This window comes from Bos indicus x Bos taurus, chromosome 3 (assembly GCF_003369695.1).
Source record: "Bos indicus x Bos taurus breed Angus x Brahman F1 hybrid chromosome 3, Bos_hybrid_MaternalHap_v2.0, whole genome shotgun sequence".
NCBI lineage: Eukaryota > Metazoa > Chordata > Mammalia > Artiodactyla > Bovidae > Bos > Bos indicus x Bos taurus.
Genome location: NC_040078.1, coordinates 20,671,972 through 20,691,335, shown reverse-complemented (window position 1 = coordinate 20,691,335; position 19,364 = coordinate 20,671,972). Strand labels below are relative to the sequence as shown.

The 19,364-nt window shown below is 39.7% G+C and overlaps 1 protein-coding gene and 1 non-coding gene across 2 annotated transcripts in view; one reads left to right on the top strand and one right to left on the bottom strand.

The window, feature by feature from the left end:
* Positions 1–18,059, bottom strand: part of OTUD7B (OTU deubiquitinase 7B) — a 59,989-nt gene extending 41,930 nt beyond the window's left edge. The window contains exon 1 of the mRNA XM_027534760.1: positions 17,745–18,059. The gene's annotated coding sequence lies outside the window, so the exon portion shown is untranslated. The remainder of the gene's footprint in view (positions 1–17,744) is intronic.
* A 663-nt stretch (positions 18,060–18,722) lies between these two features.
* On the top strand, positions 18,723–18,794 carry TRNAW-CCA. Its single transcript has one exon. It is a non-coding gene; the product is annotated as a tRNA-Trp (tRNA).
* The last annotated feature ends 570 nt before the right edge of the window (positions 18,795–19,364 follow it).

The window sequence follows — 19,364 nt, the reverse complement described above, 5'->3', positions numbered from 1 at the left end:
ATTATTTACATAATCAACACGTCACATTCAGCTCTTATGTGGAACAGGCTGGTGGTAAGGGACCAAAAGTCAGTCTATTTTCTTTATTTGGCCCTTTAGAATTATGGACTTTAGAACCAGGATATCATAGATCATTTCATTCCATACCCTCAAGTGACAGATGAGAACACTGAGAACCAGGTGAGTGAGATTTAGTGACTTGCCCAAAGCTAACCAGTGAGAAAACAGTGTGTAGAACATAAGTTGGTTAACTCCTGTTCCAGAAATCTTCACTTGACTTCACATATACTGATAATTTTCAATTCTCCATGTAATCCACTTTGTGGATTTATCTATGAAAATTCCATCTTCTCCTGCCACCCAGCTAAATCTCTTACTTCTACAGATATATATCAAAGAAAAAAATGTGTACCTGGGAAATTTAGTTACTTAAGCAAACCATATTAAAAAAAGGAAGTCATCCATCTATAAAGAAAATCACAAAGACACATTCAAATTAAATCATCATTTTTGTTTTGCTCAACAACACTAAAAATATAAATTGGATTTGAGATACTGTATTCTTCTAGACTTATATCCCTTAGGTCTGAAGTTTTATTAAATTACGTGTGACATACACAGAGATTTTCCTTTTTCTTTTCTATTGATAGTATGAAGCTATGCTTCTCGTACATTATTAAGATATCATAGCAATAATTAAACTTTGAACAGAACAAAACACAAAAATCAAGAAAGCACAAACCTTTAACATATTACTTCTCCTTGTCCTAAAATGTAAAATGCCTGCAAATATCAAAGCAAAAACTTTCCTTGCATTCACATTTATTTTTGAGAAAGCTACATTGCTTCGTCCTCTTAGAAAGGGCCATGATCTGATCAGCACAGTAGCACCGAGAGTCACACAGTTCTCCCCTAATGAAAACCTTAACCTCCTGACTCAGCCATTCAGTAAGCACTTATTAAGGACCCACTCAATGCCAGGCAGTCTGAGTGAAGAGGACATACCATACATCAACTGAAAGTAAAAGTCGCTCAGTCGTGTCCAACTCTTTGCGACCCCATGGACTATATAGTCCATGGAATTCTCCAGGCCAGAATACTGGAATGGGTACTCTTTCCCTTGTCAAGGAGATCTTCCCAACCCAGGGATCGAACCCAGGTCTCCCACATTGCAGGTGATTCTTTATCAGCTGAGCCACAAGGGAAGCCCAGGAATACAGGAGTGGGTAGCCTATCTCTTCTCCAGTGGATCTTCCCAACCCAGGAATCGAACCAGGATCTCCTGCACTGCAGGCAGATTCTTTACCAACTGAGGTATGAGACAGTATCCCTGCTTTCTAGATGTTCATCTAATGGGCTGGTTCCACAGAAAATGCCAGACGGGTATCAGCTAAATTCCTTTATTGGACAAAGATTGACCAAGGGACAGGGACAAGAGACAGAAAAAGATGAAAAGGAAATTTTGAAAAGTAAGTAGTCTTTTCAAAGTTCACCGAATAACTTATTTTGGATTATAAAAATCACATGTTCTTCTCCAAAAATACGAGTCATCAGAAGTTGACTGCAAAGCCTTTTGATGATAACAGCTAACCAAATATTTTGGTCAATGGCACTGTTTCCTCAATCTTCCTACATTAGGAGGCCAGGCAGATACTACCCTGGACCGACCAATATAATTTTGTTATTTATTATAAGGTCCATAATGTAGGAATGTGGTTGATCTTACCAACAAACTGGGATGAACTGTTTTCTGTGTAGACAGATGCTTCCAGTAAAATGTACTATAAGCCTCTAACAGATAATAAATCCTGCTTAATTTTCTTGCCACTACAGAGCACAGCAAAGTAGTATAAGGCAACCTTCCCAACGACATAGCACAAGGCCAAGTTTTCAGGGTGACAAGTCTCTGCTTTTCCTTCTCCCTTCCACAAAAAGTACAAAAGGTATCAATCAGTACACAAATCATATGGCAAATATCCCATTGTCCCCTGAGTTTTTCTCCTTGAAATTAATCATGGAAACTAACCCCTGTGAGAATGAATCCTATTTATTACTAACCCATAATATTAGTACTGGTGGTGGTGGAGATAACAACCGCTAGCTTTGCAGTTCACAATACATTTTTCAAATATATTGTCTTATTTACTGAAAAAATGAAGAGAAGATAAAAGGAAACATCATAGGCAACTATTTCAAATATCAAAAAAATCAAACCCAGTTTAACTGGAATTAAAAAGCAAGCATTTTTAATTCCACCAAAGAGTCAAGAAGTTATTTCTATCAAAAAAGCAAAGAGCTGACTCTAGCAAAGTAAAATCACAAATTCCCCATTAAACACTAGGCCTAACTGATTCAATTTATAAATGTTAAGATCACAGTCTAAGAATCTGCTATTATAAATCTGTCCCAAATGTTTTACCCACAGTTAAAGACTCAACAAATATTCTTCAAAAGAAGGAATACTTAATGATGAAGCTGCTGCTCTAGAAAGACAAACTGACAACACTCTCTATTCAAGTATCTTTTTAAAGATTTAACTAACATTTATTGTGCACCAATCAAGTACCAAGCACTAGGCTAGACACACCCATATAAATCACCTCATTAACCTCATGAGCCATGCCCAGAAATTCTGGAATCAAAATGCTAAACTGACTGGACCCCCAATACTAGTTTTAACACTTACAACCTTGATCCCACCTGATTAGTTCTTAGAATTCAGTTCCTACTGGAATTCAGCACATCACTCTCACAGATTTAAGCATCTTTTAATGCTTTCTACTATGTAATGCCCATGGAAAAAAACCCTGTGCCTATTTTTAAGCTGCTAACTCCAGAACACTGCTCATTCCAAATATGGCACATAGTAATAATGGCCTTAATCTAACAAGTACTCTCTTGGATCACACTTGCTAAAGAATAAACCCAAAATGCCAACAAAACTGAATTTCAGCTAGGCAGAAGACATTGAATTTTAATAGTCTTCCCAACCTCGAGACTATTTTCTAGTCCTCTGAATACAGAAAGTCTTCTCTGTTTGAATGAGCTGTGGAAAGCAAGTTTGACCCAAGAGTCACACACTCATCAGAAAGAACCAAGGGAAAAAGAAAAAAAAAATTCCAACTGGCATGACCACATTACAATGTTAACAACATATTACTCATCATTGTGCTACAAGAAAGAACTTGCAAGTGGGCAAGGAAGTCAAAGAAACAACTCTCCCAGTCCTCAAAGCACAAACACATCCAAATGCCAAAGCAGGTCAAGCTGTCCAGTTTACACCCAGGTATGAGTGGGTTCAGACAGACTGGGGAGAAGAGGGGAGAAGACAGGAAAATAATTGTGCAGCTGTGCCTGCCAGCCCCACGCAGATTTCTCTCTTGGACTCATCAAGAACCCTTTAAAAAAGAAATACTGGGGGAACTTACCTATTTTTACAACTTGATATGTGCAATTACAGACAACATATAGTATATGTAAATGGAAACACATTATAAAAACTGTTGCAGACATTCCCTTTGGAATCCATCAGATCTATATTTAAATCCTAGCTCTGCCACTTTCTTGCTATGGCACCTTGCACAAGCTATTTAACTTCTCTATGTCTTAGCAGGAACCTTACCTGATATTCACTGTGATATCCCTCAGCACCTTAAACTGTGCCAAAATATCCTGGTGAATTAATATTAACGTAGTAATAAATACTCTGGATGAATTATCTGCAAGCAGGTATAAGAATATCTAACCTATGGAGTTGTTATTAGTAATAAATGAGGTGATTATACAAAACCCTTAGTATAACTCAGCCTAGGGTCTTCACTATTAAACAGGAAAGTTTTCTCCCCTTTATTCCCTAGCCAGGGCAAAAGTTATAAAAGGAGGGCTTCCTTTTTTTTTTTTTTTTTTTTTTAAAAAAAAGAAGGGGTCAGTAATCTGCCTGCCAATGTAGAATACAAGACAGATCCCGATCCGGGAAAATCCCACGTACTGTGGAGCAACCAAGCCCATGCACCACAACTACTGAGCCTGTGCTCTAGAGCCTGGGAGCCACAAGTACTGAGGCCACGTGCCACAACTACTGAAGCCTGCATGCCCTAGAGCCCATGCTCTGCAACAAGAGAAGCCACTGCATTGAGAAGCTACCGCACTGAGAAGCCTGCGCACTGCAGCTAAAGAGGAGACCCTGCTCTCTGCAACTGGAGGAAAGCAGCAACGAAGACCCAGCACAGCCTAAATAATAAATAAATAAAATGACATAAGAAAAAAAGTTATAAAAGAAGAGTCATGGCAAAGATTAAGATAGGATAAGAATTGTAGAAGCCAAACGTTGGAATACAGTGGCTAGCAGGGACTTAGCATAAAATCTAGAAATATTCAATCTTGGCTAATGAAATTATCTAACAGTGCCAGACCCTTACAATAGATATATAGTATGTGTTAGCTGATCCAGAAAATGCTATTTTGAGTCTGCAGGTATCTGTTACCACATTGGGTAAAAGCCTGGTAGAAGGGGGAAAGCAAAGGAAAGGAAAAAAAGTATAAGAAAGAGTCACACCTTAAATATACCTGACTACATATTTAAAAACAAAATATAAATGATTTTTCACAAGGCCATTTGATTCTCTAAAAACATACCATTAGCAAAAATACCATATTGATCCATACAATTTACAGCCCTTTTTTAGTAATAAGATCTGTGTGAGGAAACTGTTCGTAACTGCTGACAGAGTAAATAAGCTTGAAAGATCCAGGTCCAAAACTCTCCTCCTCCCATTACTCCAAAAAGACTAAGGTGGCCTTTGAGGTTATTTCATCTATAGTTTGTAAGCAAAGCAACCTACCTATAAGCACGGGAAAGGACTATTTTATCTTCAAACATTGGGGGTCAGAGAGTATATGCAATTAAGTCCAAAATCTAAAGGAAATTTATTTCCTTGACTGTGAGGAAGTGAAACTCAGAAGATAGTTCTAAGAAACCCAGGTCATTGTAACACTGTGAGCCTGAGAGAACTATACACATTTAGAGCCTAAATACAAGGAAAACGTATGTGGAACTGAAACAGCTTGTGGTTAAACCTCATCATAATGTGGTCTTCAACTTCCCATTTCACTTCCAGGCTCTGTGATTTAACCACTTGACCCACCTCCTCGTAAGCTGTATATAATAGAAATAGCACTGGACAACAGTCAAAAGCATGGGCTCTACACCAAGTTCCACTACTTACAAGGCATGCAAACCAGTTACTTAAACTCTGTACTCAGTACGATCTGAATGTTGGGCTAGACTCAGTGCTTTTTTCCACCAAGGCATTCCTTTGGAGAATAAATGTATTAGAAACCACACAAACCCAGCTCCCCTACTGCTATAACCCAGATTAAAAACATGTGCATTGTTCTTATCTACCTCTTTCCTATAAAAGCAGTTACCAAATGGTGTTTAGTTTTCTTCAAATCACTTGAATCTCTCCTTTTTCTCCATTCCCATCATCCCTGTAAAGACTCCTTTCCCAGAATTGAACAGTCTTCTAACTGCTCTCTCTCCTTCCATTTCACACCACATGGCTGAAACAATTTCCCAAAAATACTAATTTACATATATAATTCCCTGCTCAAGGATTTTTCATTGTAAAGATAAACTGAAATCCTCTACATGGGATTTAAGGTCCTCTCCAATTCATCTAACTCTCCAACTTTATTAATCTCATTGCTCTCCTAGATGAAACACTGAGTCTACTTGTTCTGCCCCTCAAACAAGACAGGCTCAGCTCCCTGTTCTCATTCCTTGAATGTTCCCCTCTCCACTTACCCAGTCTTCTCTCTTCTCCAAGGCCTAGATTATACTAAGGGTACAAATGTTCCCTTATCCACTCTCTCTAAACTTCTGTATAACTATATATCTCTATCCCTTTACCCCAGAAAGACTAATGCAGCCTTTGAGCCTACTTCACCTACAGTTTGTAACCAAAGCAACCTACCTACAAGCAGGGGGAAGGACTATTTTATCTTCAAAACCATGGGTTGGAGAACATATGTAACGTCATGGGTATTGAGACTTAATACCCATGACTTTGTATTACTAGTTTTCTTTTTATGCAAACATTCAGTCTTCATAACTAATTATTAAGTTCTTGATGACTTTAATTTTTCTATACCTGAGGCCTAACTTTTCAAAGGGCTGCTGCTGCTGCTAAGTCGCTTCAGTCGTGTCCAACTCTGTGTGACCCCATAGACTGCAGCCCACCAGACTCCCCCATCCTGGGATTCTCCAGGCAAGAACACTGGAGTGGGTTGCCATTTCCTTCTCCAATGCATGAAAGTGAAAAGTGAAAGTGAAGTCGCTGACTCGTGTCCGACTCCCAGCAACCCCATGGACTGCAGCCTACGAGCCTCCTCTGTCCGTGGGATTTTCCAGGCAAGAGTACTGGAGTGGGGTGCCATTGCCTTCTCCATTTCAGAGGGCAGATAGCCAATAAAATGTTTGTTGGTGATGGTAACTACCTTGAACAAGTCATTTAAATATTCTGGGCCTCATTTTCCTCACCCAGAAAATGACAATATGTAAATTCCTTTTCCATTCTAAAATACTATGTGAGATTATACATAATACTACACAGTCTGTTTTTCTTTTTTCTAAAAATGTGTCTCTGTGTTTGCATCCTATTTTAACCCAGAATATAAATTCCCAAGGAGCCAATTCTCCTAATACTTGTTTAGTTTATTTAGTAGGTAACAAAACCTTGGCATCTCCTTAGAGCATCTTGTCCAAATTCCAGTACACAACACGTGTTCAGTAAAAAGGAATTTATCATCTCAGCCAGGAAGCAAACATCAAGGAAAGTCTGCACAGATGACTTTTTTCAATCTTAATTTCCATAATGAACTAGAATACTACAAAAAATTACAAGTGTGACAGAAGGACCTTAATGTTAAAATGAGAGGTTACCTCGTGTCAAATAGCTAGAATTTACTTCAGGCAGCCAAAGTAGTTAGGGTGCAGCAAATCTTAAGTCTAACTCTCAAATTCTATTTTCAGAATTCTGAGGAGTCTGGGAAGTCTTTATCCCCGGTCAGTAAACAGGGACCAAGTATTCCTCATATTAGATAATCTTGCCCCTAGTACTAAGGGAAATTTTCAGAAAATGAAGAGTCTACACACTCAGCCAGGTGAGCTCCCAGTTCAATGATGAAACCAAATACTCACAAAGGAACTCAAAAGAGCAGGAAAGTTTTTAAAAGAAATGAGAGCATACTACCTAAAATATTTTTGTTAGCATTATTATATGTTCCCATTATCTTGCCTCAGTTCCTCACATGGGACTATCTTCATGTAAATATCAAGACAAAGTTCTAAAGCCTCAGATGAATTCTTTTCCTTTGAAGTCAGTTATTAATGATTCAAAAGGCACTAGTAGACCACCTCATTTAAAATGACCTGACTTTTCAAAGAATGATTTTAGAACACAAAGATGATACTTTCAAAGCTGATGTGGCCTCCTCAATATACCTTTGGTATAGTTAAGGTACAAGGTTTATAAAGAATTCTAAGCCAGGTTTGGGATGACAGGAGGAAACAGAACCTGTTAAATCTGTATGCATATCCCTTTCCCCCCATTTCTGTTCCTCAGTCCTATTCTATGATATCTGTTAACTCCCGCTATCTACACTGTTTCTTTGCTCTTTCCCCTGACATCCGCATTCCTCTTCCCTTTTAACCTAAGAACTGTTGGGGGAACCACAGGTAGGAATCTGGTGCTAGGAGTTAGGGCTCTTACACTCTTCCCTTTTAAGTCTCCAGATAAAGTCAATGGTGACAAGAAGTTTTTTCTTCCATGGTTTTCCCCACCACCCCAGATCTCCCTTATCAAGACTAGAGAAGAGACATGAGAGGGTGGCAGGAAATGATAGTGGGGGAATCATTTACTCAAAGATTGTAAGCTCATTAAAATCAATTCAATCAATTACATGTATTACAGCTACTGACGGCAAGAGTTTTCATCTCAGGCTCATTTTCCTGAGGTGAGGTTGTATGCCCTAAAACATTCACACACTCGCCCACAACCTTCCTCAATATACTAAATGTCTGCTGAGAAATAAGAACATTTTATCCAAAATCGGAGCTAAAGATAACTACAAAAAGAAAATCTGTTGTAAAGTTCAAAAGTGCATTTTAGAATTATAAATAGAGTTGGAATTATTCACTTCAAAAAGGTCTGTGATAATGTTCTTCAGAACCCCAACAGGAAATCAAGACCTGACCTATTAAGTTTAACCACAGTTTAAGCAATGACCATTAAATACAAGATTAAGCAATAACCATTTAACACAATAACCATTAAACATAACAACCTAAACATAAGTTTAAAGAATAACCATTGGTGATGTATGACTTATTTTATCTATAAAATTGCAATTTCATTATAGTTCAACTTAACATTTAATTTCTTCCTGGCAGGGGAGGGAAGGGTTTTGGTGAGGCCTAAACAATGTTATGTTGGTACTACACATTCCAGAATTAAAAGCTTAAGAATATTTTGCCGAGATACAATCTGGTCTCATCGATAAAAATGGTGCTGTTAAAAGTATATGTACATATACACACAAATGTGTACATTTATTAGGCCTTCTTTTTCAGAGACCAAAGAATTCCTGTTTCTCAGCAGTATTTATTAAGTGAACAGATAGGCTGCTTTTTCTCACCACCAATGTAAATCTCCAGGGAAGGTGTCAAGGCCTTGATGACAATAGCAGAATTTGATAGCTAGTGAAATGAGTCTGGCCACAGAAGTACACTGCCTCAAATGCCATCAGGATCAATTCCCAGGAGTTTCCTCATTGGGATGATATCACCAATCAATTTTCATTTCATTTCTCAGGAATGTTTGCTCTCATCTTCTATAGGAAGTCAGTCTTAAATGCACTCAACATTTATGTACATTTTTATATAATTTACAGTGCTGGATGTTTCTTTATAAGCTTTATTTTTCATAAAGGCCACATTATATTGCTCATAATTACACAGCTCACCAACTCAGAGGACTGTTTTTATTGTTTTATTCATTAATTAACCATTTAGTCACTAAGTGACTAAATGCCTAATATGTTTATGTTTCTGTGGCAAGTAAATATGAGGGATACAAAGATAAAAGAAACTACTTATCTCCTTTCAAGGAGCTCACAGTATAAAAGAGGCAAGCCAAGGGCATAAATAAACTAAAATACAAAAATACACAACTACGACCAGATCAGCATCAATAAAATGATAGGCGGCTTTAGAAATAGGAAAGATTACAGCTTGCAGGAGGAGAAAAATCAGGAAAGTTTTCATGGAAGATAGGGTTTAAACTGGGACTTTGATGGTAAGACTATTTCACAAGACAAGTGGGGAGGGCAGTGGAGGAAACAGGCTTAAAGATCAGGTGATTAAATGAACTAGATCTACATGTAAATAGTTCTGAAAAACAGCACTGAGAGAGAGGGTTGCAAAAAATACCTGATTCTGATTTTTATTTATGATTTCAAAATAAAACTATATGTTGCTTGTGCCTACATTACACATTTTTTTTAAAGTATAAAACATAAAATGCAATGATACATACCAATTTAGGCCAGTATTCATTTCCCAGGAAAGAGGAAGGGGATAAGGATGCAGAGTAGGACTTTGGCTATATCTAATACTTAACAGTTTATATCTTAAAAAACAGCAAGAAATCTAAAATAAACCTGACAAAATGTTAATATCCACTAAATCTGGGTTGTGGGCTCAAAATTATGTCAGGGTTTTTCCCCCTGAACTTTCCAAAATATTTAAAATATCTTATTATTCAAAGTGTTTAAATTAAGAAAGGGCCCGGAGACTGGAAGAATAGGGGAGTCATTAACACAAGAGTAATCAGGAGCTGGTTTAGGTTCCCCTAAACTTCCAGAGAACACTTGACAAGCTCCGTTTTAGACTGAAGAGGATCCTTCATATCCCTCACCCAGTGTGCACAAAAAGCACTGAGAGCATAGTGGGGGGCGGGGGGGGGGCAGTGGGCGGAGGCTGACAAATATGGACAAGAAAGAAGTATTTATTGCCATCCTAGATCAGATAACTGAAGGGAATGAGAACCACCTTCCCACGTAACTTAAATGCCTGCGTAACCAAGTCATCTCCCCTAAAACAAAGCCAAGGAAACTTCCAGTTACATAGGAATTCAGATAAAGACTCACTATGAGTGGCTATTCTGTGCCTCCTCTCTCTCCACCCCTCCCCCAAACACTCACAAACAAAAACAAAATGTACCCTTGCCCACTTGAGAAAGAATTAAGAATTGGCAGCTCTGCTGAAGTGGACAGTCTCCAATCCAAGGCCTTTCTCTAGAGAAGATGTTGACAGAGCCCAGAGGAAGGAGTAAGGAACTCATAAATCAGTTTTGATGAAGGCTTGTCAATGGAAGATATCCATCCTTCCACATCCCCCTCATGTTCCAGCTTTCCCCAGGGGAACCTAAGGACCGCTAAGATGTCCTCTATCCTATTCTGTTCTTCTCCAGCAAAAAAAAGACTTAAAACACAAAATCCAAATTCTTACATTGCACTTTAAACCCAAACAATTTACCTTCACAAAAACCCAATGACTTTAAAAACATGGGGAAGAAAGAGGTAGAATCCAAGAATAATGACAAATCTTTTTTTTTTAGATATACTTTTTGCTGGTACCCAATTTATCATAACTTATTTCTTTTACCAAAGTTTCACTGATACAGCTTAAAACTAAGTTTAAAAGAAAACTAGAAGGGAACTTAGTAGGAGAGATAAATACATCTGCACACACAATAAAACAAATACCTTGACATCCCTCCACATCTGAATCACTTGAATCACTGAAGAATTCTAACATCCTAGTCACTCCGCTCCAGGGCGTCCAACTGCCCCAGGCCAAAGCCCCAAATCCCCATGGCACTCTTAGGGCAGATATTCCTCAGTCAGACCCGGGAAGATACCACTGCTCACTCTCGACTAGAATAAAGGACGATGGAATGAAATGACAGAAGTCCTTCTGTCTTCAAGCACAATGCAGCGTGGCAGAATGGAACAAACACTGCAACAGGACTTGTGAGGGAATTAGAGAGGTGAGCTAATATTTATTAGTCACCCACTACATTACAGCCATGAATACTGAATTTCAGACTAAGCCATCACTTCACTACTTTTGTGATCCGGAGTAAATCTCAGGTATTCCATCTGAAAATCAATGAGGGAGACTAAGAAAGGGGAATAGTCCCTCTTGTTCTCTGATTCTATTTCTACAAACATGATCACTCAACAAAAAATGTATTAGTAAGTTATTTCAAAAGTCTTTTGCTCTGTTCCTCTCCAATCTACTCTCTCTATACCACTGACAAAATAATCTTTCTAGAACATGAAACTTTATCACTTAATGTTTAAAAACCCTTAAATGGCTTATCATTTCATGCAGCGCAAGATAAAACTGTCCATGATCAGCCTTACCTAATTCTCCAGCCTCATCCCTGACCTCCAACCCTGTCCTCCAACTATAATATTAATAACTACTTAAAAGTTACCTGAAGAAGTCTGGCTGTTTCGTTCCTTTAAGCATTTATTCATGCTGTTTTCTCAGCCTTGAGTGTACTTCTCTCTCTAATCTGTAGGGTACATCCTTAACTCATCTTTCAAGACTCAGCTCAAATATCATCTCCTCTGGGAGGCACTTTCCAACCCTCTGAACGTCCAAGGCAGAACTGCCCCCTACATACCTTTATCACAACATCAATCACACTTCACTTCATCTATATATTGACACATCTGTCTTCCACTAGACCCACGAACTCCCTGTAGGCAGAGAACTTGTCTGACTTATCTATTTCCTCAGTGCCTAAGACAGTGCTCACAAGGTAAGACACATTCAAAGGACTGATGGAGTAGGGAAGACAGGAATGGAAAAGACGAAAGGAGAAGGAAAAACTCGATTAAGATGGCCTGAAGAATAGAGAACAGTAGTGCTTATCAGTACCACAATCTGTGGCCTTCTGCTCTTTCCCTAAACTCTAGTCTTCAGAGAGCTTATTCATTTTCTTGGCTACAGCTATCACAGCAATGTTAATGAACTCCAAAACCACACTTTCAAGCATTATTTACCCCCATCTCTCCACAAGCTAAGGCTCATCTCTAACAACTGGAACAGCTTTCATTTGGACATTTCATTGCCACTTTTTAAGTTCAAAACGTTTCCAATTGAGCTCATCATATTTCCCTAAGAAATGAGGAAACCTCCCCAACTTCTTTACTCCAGTCAATATCTCAGAAACCCAGGCTTAAAACGCCATAGTCACGTTTGACGGATCACTCTCCTTCATCTTCCACATCCAGTCCTCACTGATTTCAATTTTCCCTTCACAATCTTTTTTTCACTCTTTCCCCTCCACAACCCTAGTTCAGATCTCATCACCTCATACACCCCAGGTGCTCACCTCCCTTCCCTCCAAGCCAAATTTTGTTATCATCATACTATGATCCTATAAAAAATTCTCAGTGGTTAGCTGTTTTCCATTATTTAAAATCTAAACTTATAAGCCTGACTTTTAAGACCCTCTATAAACACAGCTCCAAATCAACCTAACCATCTTTGTTTTATGACTATTCACTGCAACTCAGGTCAGTCTCATTACCACCCCAAGAACACCCCAAGTACATTCCTGTTTCCAAGTTTTTGCTTGATCTCTCCAAGCTCCAAAATGAAATAATTTTTTTGTTATTTGCTTCATCTTCATTTCCTGCACCTAATACAATTTTCTAAAGATCTGGAGTAAACTACAATTCCTCTGTGAAATCACTCATAATTACCTGAGTATTCTTCTCCCCAAATACTTATGGTTTGAGATCTGTATTATCCAATTGGTAATATACTTTCATATTTTAAAATTTTCTCTGGCATAAAGAGGCTCAGTAGGTATTCACCTCTTCCTATTCCCCTTACTCCCAACTGGACTGTAAATTCCTCAAGGGCACAAAACTGTCATTTTTTCTGATCCTTCATACCACCTAATAGAACCAAATTCACAGCAAGTCACAAAAAATAATAGTTTAGTGGTCTCTCCTAAGCAAAACTATTTCTTATAGTCTAAGGTATAAGACATAATTCTAAAAAACACAGTTACAAATAATCCTGAACTAAACTGCATAAATGAAAATGCCTGATTTTTCCACCTCTGAATTTTAGCTTAGAAATACAATCTCCTGACTTCAGTGGTAAATAATAATCCTCTGCCCATGACATCACAAGCACATAGTTTGGTAATGATTATGAGAAGGCTGGGGTAGGCAAGGATGAAGGAAAACAAGTCAAATGAAAGAACAAAGATGGAAGAACAGCTGTGTGATTTTTTTTTTTTTTTTTTTTTTGGTTTACTTCTTAAGCATGGACATGTCGCCTTCCTTTTTCTCTTTTTTTCTTAAATTGGCCATATTTTCAACAAGTTTACTTCAGGAGGAAAAAATCTAATAGATTTCAAAGGAGCTAATACCGGCAGAGCCTATACAAAGCTCAAATCCTTTGAAAAGGCCAGCTTAATCTTCAACAATGCAGTCTGATACAACAGGACTTCTCCAGATATTGTGAGTAAAGACTTATTCAGAATGCAACATAGGCATCTTCTACCAATCGCTCTTAGGAATAAAGCAGACAGCTGAGAGGCCACATTGGACCCACACAGATATTTGAAAAGAAATCGGTCTTCATTAACAGACTCAGTGTAGCCCAGTCTTAATTATCCTCATATGGACTGTTCATTTTATGGATTTCTGAGGCAAAATTTTTAATTCAAGATTGATGGTTCTTGACTATCAGTATATTTTCCTATCAGGTAATTCAGGTTTAGAAATAGAAATGCAAATTCATTCCATCAGTATGATCCCCAAACACTAAAATAAGTATGATTTTTAAAACAAGAAATTTCTTAAGCTCTGAATTACCTAAACTAGTGCTCCCTACAATAGCAGAGATAACTGAAAGTCAAATGCACTTGAAACACAATACTGTCCTTACCATAAGCTTGAAGAGAATCCAACCATAGACGCACGACTGCCTCACAGGCTGGTACAATGTGAGACAGTAACAAGCAGAGTTCAATAGAGTGAGTAAGGTGTGTGAATACAAAGACTTCTACAAGGAATCTTACATCTCCTGGCTGATCTCTTTAGGCCTGGATATTCCAGAAAAGAAGGAGTCACAGTGTATTGGCGCTTGCCTCCTTGTCCTTGAGTTCCTGGACCAGAGGGCTCACTACTTCTCACTAAATCCATCCTTTGTTCAAGGACCTACAATGACTCTATTGACCCTTTCATCAACACCCAACAGAGTCTGGCCTCTGAGTCCCCTCCACCCTCTTGCCTGCTCTACCCATGACTTGAGCAACCCACATTTTCTCTAGTCATTCTTATTTATTCTCCCCACAAACACAACTTAGTCATTCATACCATAACTGCACACTGTACATTCTATACTTTCTGCCCAGAAGATCTATTTCCTTTTACTCCCAACACAAAATAACTATTTCACTTACTTACTCACATATATTATATAAATAAAGATGGAGAAGTAAACTGTCCAAGGTCACAGTAGAGCCACGATTTGAATCAAGATCCACCTAACTCCATACACCATGCATCATTATGACTCTAATCCATAACCTCCCAAGTCCATTTCAAATTTTCCTGATTCAAATCTTCTCTAATTTACCTCATTCGTCTTCACGTATCCCATTTGTAGCACATTAAACGTGGTTTTGTTTACATGCTTTTTCCTAAATGTTAAATCTTATAATAACAGTCTGCTTTCTCATTTATGTACTGCCTTCCCCAACATCACCCTGCTCCCAAGGGCAAGAACATCTGTTTTTTACATCTTTCGTATCTCCCCAAAGCCTGTCACTGGAGCTTGGAGACTGTCTTATCCACAGGAGTGTTCAATCATTATTCAGTAAGGATTTATTACTTTAAAAAAAATCAACTTCCTTCTTGTATCATACTGAAAAATCAACTAATTTCAGGCATTCATGAAAAAACTGTTCTGCACCTATATTCTAGTTATACCATCTACATTCTAGTTACACAGATTTTAATTATCTCACTTATCAGGGGCTGCTGAGTGGATTCCAGGCTGCCATTCCACAGCTCCTAAGCTTGCATAGGAAAGATACTGCTGAAGTCACACTTCAAAGCATTGTTTCAGGATTTTTTCCCTGATGGGATGGGTGTCTGGGGTAAGGAGAAAAAGTGCTCCCTTACAATGTCCTCTTCCAGCATACTTAGCATGCTTGAGACATTCAGGAGCTCTAAAACTTTAACAAATGGCCCCATAACAATCTGAAAACTTATTTTTAATACTGAGTTATTCCATCATAATTCACTTAGTAACGTATATTGAAACTCAAAATTCCAAACAAAGCCTCTGACAACTAAAAACAGTGATGGGCTATTGGGTTGCCCTACACTTATAGGATTTTATTCACCCCTTCAATCTCCACCCCTAACCCCAACCCTGGGAATAATACAGGTAGTTCAACTAGGGCAAGTTGCTAAATACAGATATAAGCTGAATTTGCCAGATATCATCACTAATAATGGCACCAACTAACTCACAAATTAAAACAATTATTGGTAGTCAACAGACTCTGGAACAGTGTGTGTAATTTTGAAAAATTAGATAGTACCCTCCAAATTAAATCATTTTCAATAGGAGCCCCAAAGAAAGAGATTAAGGGAAAAAAGCATCAGGAAAATTTCCAAGTTACTGGCAACATAACTACATCAAAGTCCAACCAATAATTAACATCCATTACTGGTCAGCCTGCCTTATACAAGTCAGTATACAGACCTTTCTTTGGCAAAGGTTTACTTTTTTTTCACAAGGAAGTCTTTGGCATTAAATGAAAGGGATAAGTCAAAGTAGGCAAAAACAACAACAAAAATGACAGTAGTTTGAAAACTATTTTCCTTCTTTCCTTTCTGCTTCAACGCATACTGTCCAAAGTGGGTATCTGTTCAATTCTAAATTATTCATTCATGTTAATGGATGATTATCGGTAGAAAGGTACTGATAATCCAAAACAGAAAAAATCGAAAAATAATCTATTTCAGTTTTGGAAAATCTTTTCAGTACGTTTAACTTCTCAATTACTCCTGGCATGACCTAATATGTGTATTCATTTGTAATCTCTAAGTACAAAGTAACTGGCCACCAACTTAGGGAGGTGCTCCGAGGCATGCCGAGTAGCTAGTGGAAATTAGAACAGACTGGTATTCGGCTTCCCCGTGAACAACATCAATTTATTTTACAGTCCTGTCCAGCCTTCAAAATATCAATAGACTAGCACAGCAGGTTGGTTATTAACCTTTAAAAGAAAGGCTGGGAAAAACAATGAGGACAAAGAGTATAATTGTTTGCCCATAATGTATTCATTTGTAAATTATGCACAGCAAATGTTTAATTACAAGTCTGATTCTCCCTAGCCACCCAGCATAAGTCCCTACTGTCTTCTCCATCAAGAATGCAACCTCATTTATTAGGAAGGAAATTTTCTCTCTTTTAAAGTTAAGTAGTATAGAAAATGTTTTTAAAAGATTTAAGACTAGCTACCCTTATGGACCCACCTTCCTACTACTTCTTCCCTCTGTCCTTTTTCACTTGAGAAATAGGTTGAAAGACAAAGGGTTCCAGCGTCCTCTAACATCTAAATATACAGTACGATAAGTCAAAGACTAAACAATTACCTGTTTCTGATTTTATAGAAAGTATTTTATACATATATGAATTACAAGTCAACTAATTTTTGCCTTTGCATTCACGAAAACTCCCTAAAGAGTTGGGGAGAATCTCTTATATAAAACCTATTTTAGTTTAATTTTTATATTTATTGTGCCCAGAGAAGCCACCTAGGTTCCAGAGACTAAACACAGAGGTAGAGAAGGGTGAGAAAAAGAGAGAGGAAGAGAGACAGAGAGGGGGAGAGAGAGACTCAGAGCGCTGGTCCTTGTGAGCTGACAAGCTAAAAATACGCCGGCCCAGTAAACAAATCCCATTCCATCCCGACCGGAGCCACACCGTTAACCTAGTAATTATGAGAAGAGGAGTGAGATCACGCAGCCCCCGGCTTACTCATCATCAGCTTCTAAAGTTTCCATCGGCTCATGGCAACTTTTTTTTCCCCCAAAGTTCATAAGCCTGCCATAGAATCAATCTATCTTTCTATCACTCTCTTTCTCATATACACACTTCTTTTTCGCTCCCTTCCTCCATTACTGGACGCACCTCAGTTTAACTATCGATATGGCAGAACAGTTTGGTTTCTGCTCATTTTGAGACTTTAAAATGAACTTTATCGTACTATGAGAGTAGTAGCCGGCACTCCTAGCCACCTTAAAATTCCACCATCCCTCCCCGAAAGTCTAGCTGACAAGGAGAACCGTCCAAACTGCCCAGCACAGCTAAGGGAGGCCACGAACCGGGAAGGGGGACTGGGAAGGTGGGACTCAGGTGAAAGGGAGGAGTAACGGGAGAAAGGTTGGGACCAAGCAAGGAACAGTCAGGGAGAGGAGCGGGTGCCGAGAGGACACGGCTCCGGGTGAAATACAATCAGAAAGGAGAAGAGGGACAGTGGCGATCAGAGGGTCAGAGTTTGGGAGTCTGAAGAGGCGGGAGGGGCGGGAACAGACGGGGGAGGGTGACAATGCGGGGGCTCCGTTACCCTCGCGGCTCCTTGGGCAAGGCCCTAGGCCGGGGCGGAGCGCGGGGCCCGGCTGCCTCTCCTCATTCCTCGGCTGTGACCCAGGGGTCCGGCCGGCCCCTCCCCCGTCGACGATGGAGGCGGAGGCGTTGGCTGAGACTGAGACCGCGGCTGCTGCTCCGCACAGGATCAGGAGCTGGAGCCAGACAGGACTGATCTGGACTGGCTTCCCCAGTGGCTTTTTGCCTGCTCCACACTCGGTCGCCACTCGGACTCCGGGCTGCTGGTTCAGGATCGGTGGTTTTCGGCCGTCCGGCCGGAAACAAGCGCCAGTTTCCGGCCGGAGCTGGTTGGTGGTGACACTCAAGCGGCCCCCGAGCCTCCTCCCGCCCCGCCCCGCCCGGCCCGGCCCGGCCCGGCCCCGCCCCGTAACAGCCCCGCCCTGAGCGCCGCTCCCCAGGCTACGACCAGTTTGGCGCTTGCCCCGCTCCTGAACCCGTGTTTTCCTGGCGGGTGTTCCTAAAGTCCCTGGTCTGGAGAGTTCTTGAGCCGGAGTTAGATGGGTACTGGGTGGACTCTTGAGACTTTAAGGTGTAGTGAGTTGGACACAGCCCTTTGGGAAGAAGCAGAAAGAGGCGGGGTAGTTCTAGAAAGGTGAGAGAGATGAAAATTTTCAGAGAACCAGAAGACTGAAATTCTAGTTACCCTACACGATCATTCTGGACTGACCGGAGGAAAATTAACAACGCTTCTTCCAGATCAGTCTCCACCCAGTTATGCACTCTCTCTCCTTCACTCCTGTAGTGAACATGCTTTTCTCTATTAACACTCAATATTTGTTTACTTGCATAACAATTATACCCTCTTGACATATCTACTTTAGATAGCGCAATCAAAACAAGTTATGTTGTGCTTTTTTGGTAACGCCTTTTAACAACAACTATGCTATCGCATAGTTCATTCACAAATATTGAGTCCCTACTGTGTACTGTATGGGCTTCCCTGGTGGCTCAGTGGGTAAAGCGTCCGCCTCCAATGCGGGAGGCCCAGGTTCGATCCCTAGGTCGGGAAGATCCCCTGGAGCAGGAAATGGCAACTCACTACTCTTGCCTGGAAAATCCCATGGACTGAGAAGCCTGGTGGAGCCGCAGAGTCGGACACAACTGAGCGACTTCACTTCACTTCACTTCACTGTGTACAACGCATTGTGCTCATTGATATTGGGATCACAAAAATGTACAAGACATAATTCCAGGCATCAAAGGCCTTACACTTTAGTAAAACACATAAAGTGAAAGTGTTAGTTGCTCAGTGATGTCCAGCTCTTTGCAATGCCATGGACTAGCTCACCAGGTCCCTCTGTCCATGGAATGCTCCAGGCAAGTGAGTAGCCATTCCCTCCTCCAGGGGAATCTTCTCCACCCAGGGATCGAACCGCGTTGCAGGCAGATTCTTTACCATCTGAGTCACCAGAGAAGCCCATATTATATAAAGCAGAACTCAGGTTAAGTGCTGTGTGAGGTAGGAGGACCTGTGGCTATGAGAACCATAAGCCTTGCCTGGCACAGAGCAGACTTTTCATATTGTTAATTGAATAAAATATTAGATAAACGTTGACTGTTTTAAGAAGAGCCATTTAAT